Below are 6,846 nucleotides of genomic sequence, written 5' to 3' on the forward strand. Positions count from 1 at the left end.
TCGTCTTCTTGACAAACATGAATAGATAGATTCTATCTATTTTTTTTTAATCTTTTTAATAAGATAAGAAAAAGATAAGAAAAAAAATGTTTTTTTATCCCTCGATCCTCGAGGGAAGATCTTTCTTTAATGAAAAGTTTTCTATTTTCTATTTAGAATTGATTGGTCATACCTGTATTGCAATAATACAATAATATGAATGACTCGCTATTCACTCGGTTTCTGGGTCATAATCATAAGATTATGTAGGAGAGATGGCCGAGTGGTTCAAGGCGTAGCATTGGAACTGCTATGTAGGCTTTTGTTTACCGAGGGTTCGAATCCCTCTCTCTCCGTACCTTCACCTAATTCACCAACGGTACCGACTACAATGTATCAAATCAAATAACAATTGATACGAGTATTCCAATCGTACTTTATTTGATATAGATTCTCTATTCCTAATTGCTGTGGTATGGAAAATACCGGAACGGAAAGAATGGACAAGGAATAAAAATCTCACCGCTGATCCATTTGTAATACGTGAATGGGAGAAAAATCCGGATCAAACCTCTTAGATCTATTTACTTCGGCGAAAGAAAAAAAAGGGGCTTGTCCAAAGCTTTGTTATTTTAGTTAGGTTCAAGTCTGACGGGAATAATATTCTACGACTAGCAACTCATTGATTTTCAAACCGATCCACTTAATATCTATTATTTGATTTACTAATCCTTTATATTGGGATGAATAAAGACTCAAATGTTTTGCCAACTCCTCGTGGGGGGATGAATCCATATAATTTTGAATCAGAGCTCTGGATCTTTGTTCATCCCTCATAGTAATAATATCTTGGGGTTTGCAGCGATAACTTGGGATATCTACTATACGGCCATTAACTAAAATATGTCTATGATTAACTAATTGCCTGGCTCCCGGAATGGTCGAAGCCATACCCAATCGAAAAAGGATGTTATCCAAACGCATCTCAAGTAGTTGTAGTAAAACCTGACCTGTTGACCCTTTGGCTTTCCCAGCAATACGAACATATCTAAGTAATTGTTGCTCTGTCAGACCATAATGAAAACGCAATTTTTGTTTTTCTTCTAGACGAATACGATATTGAGATCTTTTCCCGGAACGCGATTGGTTTCTAAGATCACTTCCGGATCTAGGTCTTTTCCTAGTGAGTCCCGGTAAAGCCCCTAGACGGCGTATTTTTTTGAAACGAGGCCCTCGGTAACGAGACATAAAGACTCCTTAATTTTATTGAAATTTCATTTTACAGAATAAACCTAAATTAATACTGAACTAAACGATAAACGAAGCTAAATCCACTGAAGTACTACAAAGAGGAATAAGATGAATTGTATCAATATCCGTATTATTTTGTATATTGTATATATGGGAAGTTAAGGATCCTTTTCTTGATTTGTTCTGTATAGATCAAACGGCTCCAATCCGTTTTTTATTCTTTATTCATAGTTGGAAGTTCCCGCGACATAACATAATAGATCGGTAACCCGACATTTGGAGAAAAAAAAGGGGGGGGTCTTCTCAATATTCCTTGGTCTCAAGGAAAGATGATCAATCCTGATAAAAAAAAAAAAATAGAACAAATAGAGAAAGCCGACTATCGGAATCGAACCGATGACCATCGCATTACAAATGCGGTGCTCTAACCTCTGAGCTAAGCGGGCTCATATAACAGAAATAGTGCGTGAATAGGAATTCGGGAAACTATTGGGATCTTAGTTAGCTATTAGCTATTAATAATTATTAATATTAATTATTATAAATTATTATAACATATTAATTAATATTAATAATTATTAATATAATATGAATTATTGATTTTATTTTTGATTATTTTCTATTTGATTATTTATTTTTGATTATTTCATTTATTAGTAGTCACTAGCACTAGAATTTTTTTTTTTCATTCAAATCAAATTTAAAAAACGCAAAATAATACTATATACATATGAAATAATTCTATATTCTATTATAGAATAGAATATAACTATTAGTTATAGCAGTTATAGCAGATTATATGAATTCTATTTCTATTAGAGTGTAGTTCCTAAGGAAAGGATAAGATAAGGATGCAATCCAGATCCTACTGAGATATTCCTTTTGTTTCATTCGGAAAGGGAGGAGATAGGACGAAAAAAAAAAAAAGAAGAATGAATATCGACCGTTCCAGTATTCCAAACTGCGCGGGAAAAATGAGAGGGGGGGGGAACATCTATATGTGGGATATATCCATCCATATTGAATTGCAGATACATCAATGATAGAATCATTTCTGATTGGACCAAATAATGGAATGGTCCTCCAATAGATATGAAAGAAGATGGGCAAGAAATAAAATAGGAGCAGACACTTTTTCGATATAGGAATCAGTATCTAATGAATTCAATGGTTCCAACATAAATGAAAGAAGGGGATGGGATCACAATGAGATCGAGATCTCATAAGGGGGATATGGCGAAATTGGTAGACGCTACGGGCTTGATTGGGTTGAGCCTTGGTATGGAAACCTACTAAGTGGTAACTTCCAAATTCAGAGAAACCCTGGAATTAAAAATGGGCAATCCTGAGCCAAATCCAGTTTTCTGAAAACAAGGGTTCAGAAAGCGAGAATCAAAAGAAGGATAGGTGCAGAGACTCAATGGAAGCTGTTCTAACGAACGGGGTTGACTACATTGGTAGAGGAATCCTTCTATCAAAACTCCAGAAAGGATGACCTTATTTAAGTACATAGACGTACTTAAATATCAAATGATTAATCACGACCCGAATCCGGATTTTTTGATTATTTATATGAAAAATTGCAGAATTCTTGCTAAATTAAATCGATTCCAAAAGGAAGAATCGAAGATTCAGTGATCAAATCATTTACTCCAGAGTCTGAAAGATCTTTTGAAGAACTGATTAATCGGACGAGAATAAAGATAGAGTCCCATTCTACATGTCAATACCGACAACAATGAAATTTATAGTAAGAGGAAAATCCGTCGACTTTTGAAATCATGAGGGTTCAAGTCCCTCTATCCCCAATAAAAAAAAAAAGGCCTATTTTATTCCATTCCCTAACCATTTATCCTCTTTTTTCGTCAGTGGTTCAAAATGAGCTTAGCTATGTTTCTCACTCACTCTACTCTTTCACAAATGGATCCGACCAGAAATCTTTCTCTCTTATCACAAGTCTTGTGATAGATATGATCTACGTACAAATGAACATATATGGCAAGGAATCTCCATTATTGAATCATTCACAGTCCATATCATTACTCTTACACTTACAAAGTCTTCTTTTTGAAGATCCAAGAAATTCCAAGGCTGAGGTAAGATTTTCTAATGTTTTTTGAGTCCCTTTAATTGACATAGACCCAAGCCCTCTAGTAGGATGATGCGTCGGGGATGGTCGGGATAGCTCAGCTGGTAGAGCAGAGGACTGAAAATCCTCGTGTCGCCAGTTCAAATCTGGTTCCTGGCACGTGGTTAATATATCGAATAGATACTCATACAAATGAATCGATATGGATCGGGATCCATATTCTATTCGTTAATAGTCTAGATCATGATACATACTTATCCATCTAGGGATATATCTAGATCCCCCATTTTTTTTTTTGATGGGTAAAGAAAAGAATTAGATTCTGTTCCCTCTTCTTTTTTGTTTGTTCATACTGTACCTGCTCTCGCTCAAAAAGAATGTTAATACTTCATACATATTTGAATTGAAGTTAGTTGGCTGAAAACCCAAAAGTCTAGTCTAGAGAGGAATCGAAGGGTAGGAATAGACAGGATTCATTTCAGATACAGTACAAAGAAAATCTGATCCCCTTTTCATTTCTGAATTTTGAGTTCATAATTTCATATTTTCTTTCATATTCTATTTCTTCACTTTCTCTTTCTTCACTCCCTCCTACGTGACTTTTCGGGGCCCATCTAAGTGATGTGCGCGGTACAAAGTTCATGGTGCAGAACTCTTTTGATTCATCCTATTGGCTTTGCTCATCCGAAATGGATATCTTCCAAATTGGGGAATATCAATGAAGCCCCTTTAGTAGCCCATTCATAATACTGAGATGAGAGTCCAGTTATTCTGTTTCATCTAGAACAGAACATAAAAAGATTCCTTGAATATCTGGAGTCGTAGAAGTGAATATTAGTTTCTTATCATTCAATGAGCATCTTGTATTTCATAGAAATTGGGGGCAATATAATCCTTACGTAGGGGCCAGCCTATCCAACTTTCAGGCATCAAGATACGTTTCAGGCGTGGATGATTTTCATAAGAGATTCCCAACATATCATAAGATTCCCGTTCTTGAAAATCAGCACTTTTCCAAATCCAGAAAACAGACGGGATTCTAGGATTCCTCCTTGGGGCAAATACTTTTATGCATACCTCTTCGGGTTGATCCACACCATACTGTATTCTCGTAAGATGATACACACTAGCTAACAACCCGCCCGGTGCTACATCATAAGCACACTGGGAACGTAGATAATTGTAACCATATACATATGAAATGACAGCAATGGAGTACCAATCCTCGGGCTTTATTTGTAAAGTCTCTATTCCTTGGTAATCGAAGCCCAAAGATCTATGCACTAGCTCATGCTTGACTAGCCAAGCAGATAAACGACCTTGCATCTTCTTGATCTCTCCCACATTTGTATTTGTATGAGTATTTCACATTTACGATGAAATTTATGAAGATTTACCCGCTGTTTGTTATTCTGCACAAAAGCATCCTGCCTAATTCACTAATTCGTGGGAAGATACTGAACTTTTGTATTTGAAAGATGTTTCAGTTTCAGGAGGTATTTCTGAAGTAGATGGAGATTTATAGAGTAATCCTTGATCGTAATTTCCAGTATGAGTACTGCGTCCAACATGAAACTTGTGATTGGTAGTAAAATATCGATTTTCCTGTTGAGACCCAATTTGATCTTCATAGATTTCTCGAGATACTTTCTTACGAAGTTTCGTTATAGCATCTATAACTGCCTCTGGTTTGGGTGGGCAGCCCGGCAAATAGACATCCACAGGAATTAGCTTATCGACTCCCCGAACGGTACTATAAGAATCCGTACTGAACATCCCTCCTGTAATAGTACAAGCTCCCATCGCAATGACATATTTTGGTTCAGGCATTTGCTCATATAATCTCACTAAGGAAGGCGCCATTTTCATTGTTACTGTGCCGGCTGTTAAAATGAGGTCTGCTTGCCTAGGACTCGATCTTGGTACCAATCCATAACGATCAAAGTCGAATCGCGAGCCTATTAATGAAGCAAATTCAATGAAGCAACAACTGGTACCATAGAGAAGCGGCCATAAACTGGAGAGTCTTGACCAATTCGAAAGATCATTCGATGTAGTTGAAATAACTGAATTTTGGGTTGTTTGGTCAAGTAACGGAAACTCAATAGAATTAATAACTGTCTCAATGTAATCTTTTCTTTGTTTTTGATTTTGATTGTCTGAATATTCAGGAGCTAAGACCATTCCAATGCTCCTTTTCGCCATGCATAAACTGAACCAACAATTGGGATAAGCACGAAAATGAAAGCTTCTATAAATACAGATACACCCAATACATCGAAACTCATTGCCCATGGATAAAGAAAGACCGTTTCAACATCAAAAACAACAAAAACTAGAGCAAACATGTAATAGCGAATTCGGAATTGTAACCAAGCATCCCCCATTGGTTCTATACCCGATTCATAACTAGAGAGTTTCTCTGGTCCTTCACTAATCGGGGCTAAAACTCCCGAAATTAGAAATGCTAAAATAGGAATAAGACTTGATATTATTAGAAATGCCCAGAAAATATCATATTCGTAAAGCAGAAACATAGATGCACTCTCATGAATGTGGAATATACCGAATTAGTCGATTCAAATTGGAATTGTCAATTCATCCATAACTGCTTAGTCGAAACAACAATTTTGATCGAACCACATAGTTGAGTTTGTTTGCTGCGGGTCATGCCTCGTTTCAAGATTCATCCAATAGAATCCCACTTACCCTTTCTTCAATTCTATTTAGATATGGTGTAGACATATTATGTTCTTGTACAAATAAGACTCTCTCACTTTACCTTGGGTTTTCTATAAAAAAAAAAATAAATGAAAGAATATTTTCATTTTCATCAAAAATGAATAAAAAAAAGATTAATTCAATATTAATTATATTATCTATAATTATGTGAAAATAAAATGGAAATATTCCATTTTCAATGAAAATATTCAATGAATATAATATAATAATATAATAAAATCAAAGAAGAGGTCTGGCTCATTTTTTTTTTTCTCTTTTGTAGTAGAATGCCTAGCTCGGGATTTAGGGTATATTCTACTCGGTTGGCGTTGGTGTATTCTTTTCATTAAGATCGGGGTATAGAATCATTGTTTCTATTGATTCGATATGAATACATAAACAGAAACAGAATGCATCGACCAATTAGACTCTCTCCTTGTCCCAGATTTATACTTAATTGATTTGATTCAATCTTCAATCTGTTGAATTATGAGGAACCCTTACATAGAACAACTCATGGGTTCCTATACCCAAATTAGATACTTTTGACCTGTACTATCCCGACAGGACCCCCCAGAAACAATCGAGTTATTTAAATCGAGTTAAAAGTCTTGAAAGAGTCATCCTATTTCGGACCCATTTCTAGTACCCAAAATCGCTATTTGGAATGACTCGAAATACTTATTAATGTAATAACACCTAGTAAGACCAACCAATGGGTTAGGTTTCGTGACAATCAAAAGAGGTTTCGTTTGAAGCAAACCCACACAATGGAGCGTACCACAATGGTAGAGTCGGCCGAATCA

The 6,846-nt window shown here is 35.8% G+C and overlaps 2 non-coding genes across 2 annotated transcripts; one reads left to right on the plus strand and one right to left on the minus strand.

Annotated features, from left to right (window-relative positions):
- Positions 1–248: 248 nt before the first annotated feature.
- TRNAS-GGA (transfer RNA serine (anticodon GGA)) lies at positions 249–335 on the plus strand. Its single transcript has one exon. It is a non-coding gene; the product is annotated as a tRNA-Ser (tRNA).
- Positions 336–1,603: 1,268 nt separating this feature from the next.
- TRNAT-UGU (transfer RNA threonine (anticodon UGU)) lies at positions 1,604–1,676 on the minus strand. The gene has a single exon. It is a non-coding gene; the product is annotated as a tRNA-Thr (tRNA).
- Positions 1,677–6,846: the final 5,170 nt, after the last annotated feature.

The sequence above is a fragment of the Tasmannia lanceolata genome, unplaced genomic scaffold (genome assembly GCF_043159265.1).
Source record: "Tasmannia lanceolata isolate RefF3 unplaced genomic scaffold, GAP_Taslan_0.1 ptg000388l, whole genome shotgun sequence".
In the NCBI taxonomy this organism is placed as follows: Eukaryota; Viridiplantae; Streptophyta; class Magnoliopsida; order Canellales; family Winteraceae; genus Tasmannia; species Tasmannia lanceolata.